Source organism: Portunus trituberculatus, chromosome 12, assembly GCF_017591435.1.
Source record: "Portunus trituberculatus isolate SZX2019 chromosome 12, ASM1759143v1, whole genome shotgun sequence".
Classification (NCBI taxonomy): Eukaryota; Metazoa; Arthropoda; class Malacostraca; order Decapoda; family Portunidae; genus Portunus; species Portunus trituberculatus.
The window spans coordinates 8,424,839-8,427,338 of NC_059266.1; positions in this window are offsets into that span (position 1 = coordinate 8,424,839).

A 2,500-nucleotide genomic window follows, 5' to 3' on the forward strand; every position below is an offset into this window, starting at 1 on the left:
CAAAACAAGCTTCACCGTGTATACCCAAGGGTCGTCTACCATATCCCTTCTTTCCATCCAGGCTTTTCTAAAATAGTTACGTTGCCTGTGGGTCACGAGTGCTCTCAAGGGCGGCATACCCAGTTCCACATAACATACCTCGTTGCATTAGACATGTGCACACCTAAAAGCTGTTTTATACCCCAGTTGTATAGCCTCACAATCGGTTTCAAATTTGCGTTCATCCACGATTCGCATCCGTATAATATTGGCTCATAATAATAATCAAGGCTGCTTCGAATAATCTCTTTTTAACATAAAATGGGGTGTCTACGTTTTTTTCCGCAAATGATACGAATTTAAGCAAAGGACACATTTTAGATTGAGCGTGTGCAGCAACAGATGAAGAGATCGACCCATCACTCGTAGAAATACTGCCCAAGTATGTATACCTATCACACCACTCCACGCTTAGTCCATCCACCAGAAACGGTCCACGATCTTCATCATTAACATTTATAGCGAAAAAATTGAGTTTTCTTTGTATTTACTACCACACACACACACACACGCAAACACACACACACACACACACACACAAACACACACAAACACACACACAAACACCCACAAATACACAAACACACACAAACACACACAAACACCTACAAACACACACAAACACACACAAACACCCACAAACACACACAAACACACACACACACACACACACACACACACACACACACACACACACACACACACACACACACCCACAAATCACAAATAAAGTCAAACAAGACAATTCACGCATCAAGGAACTCAAAGAAGAAAAATAATGAAAAAAATGATTACCGTGAATTTACCTGTCGTCATACGTGTCACTAATTAGACAGCTCACCTGGCTAATTAGGAAGATACCTGGCGTGTGTCACAAGCTACCTGTCCCGCCACCAGTTTGTGTCCCGCGCTGGTTGTTTGATTTGAATTATACTGGAGGAGGAGGAGGAGGAGGAGGAGGAGGAGGAGGAGGAGGAGGAATACAATACAAAGGAATACAAAGGAAGACAAACAGCAACAGACCCTTAGGTCCTTACTAGGCTGTTTGTGAAAACTATCTACTAACTACCAGTGGTAGAGACAGGACAGCAAAGCAGAAGGCTCCTCCCCACCCGCCCCTCCCTCCAGCCGAGGCTGGCAGGAAAAAAAGGCGAAACCATGTGATATTAAAAAATCACATGGAATTTTAGTAGAGAGTGAAAAGGAAATGTGTAATCTACGTCTGACTACTTGTGTTTGTGGGGGAAAGTGTTAACGCTTGGTGAATGTCATGTGGTGTGTGCATTGTGTACGTGGATGCACAGTGTGTATGTCGAATGGGTGGTGCGGCAGCCTTGCCTGGCGCTTTCTAGGGAGGCAGCAGTCAATCAGGCCCCAGCTCCGTTCAATCCACTGAGATAGCATACTTTCCCTGTAGGGACGCCGTACGCTGATAACCCCTTGCAACATTGATCCCTGGTACTTAGTTCCCGATGATGATCAATGGTTGACAAGGCCCTCTCCAAACACAGCCCGTCACAGGTCGAGAGTAGTAGTAGTGACCGTTCACTCTGGGCTATCTGTGCGTGTATGCAGTGTAGTGTAGTATGTATGTAAACACAGTGTGGAGTCAAAAAGGTGGTGCGGCAGCCTTGCCTGGCGCTTTCAAGAGAGGCAGCAGTCAATCAGGCCCCAGCTCCGTACAACCACTGTAAAAGTGCACTTCCCTTTAAAGGGCGCCGCACACTGTATGGTTACCCCTGCAGCGGTGACCCTGGTACCTTAAATCCCGATGATGGTCACCTACTGTCAGGGCTCTTGACTATCCACAGCCCTTCACAGATCGAGAGTAAAAGTAGTGACCGTTCACTCCGGGCTATCTGTGTCATGTATGGAGGGTGAGAGTAATTCAAACTAACGGGCAATTTAAACCACGATCAGAGGCCCGGGAGATAAAAGAAAAAGCGCAAATTATTCGGAAATGAATAGCGACAACCGGGGATTACATTCAAAGTATTTATCGAGGCGAACTTTGAACGTTTCGATAGTACCTGAGTTGACAACATTTGATGGCAGACCATTCCATATATTGACTATGCGATTAAAGAAAAAGTGTTTGACTTCATTTGTTACAAAACGCTTACCAACAATTTTGAAACCATTGCTTCTGGTGACATTTGACTGGTCGACTGATACGTATTTTTGAATATTCATATTTGCAAACCCATTAAAAATTTTGAAAAGCATGATAAGGTCGCCTCTTACTCTCCGTTTCTCAAGAGAAAATAAATTTAATTCCTTTAGGCGTTCCTCGTAGGATTTGTTCCGCAACCTTGGGATCATTTTTGTTAATCTGCGTTGTATTTTTCTAATTTTTCAATATCTTTTTTGTAATACGGTGACCAAAACTGAACATTGTATTCGAGATGTGGACGGACGAGTGAGTTATATAATGTTAATATTATTTTTTCAGACTTGAAAG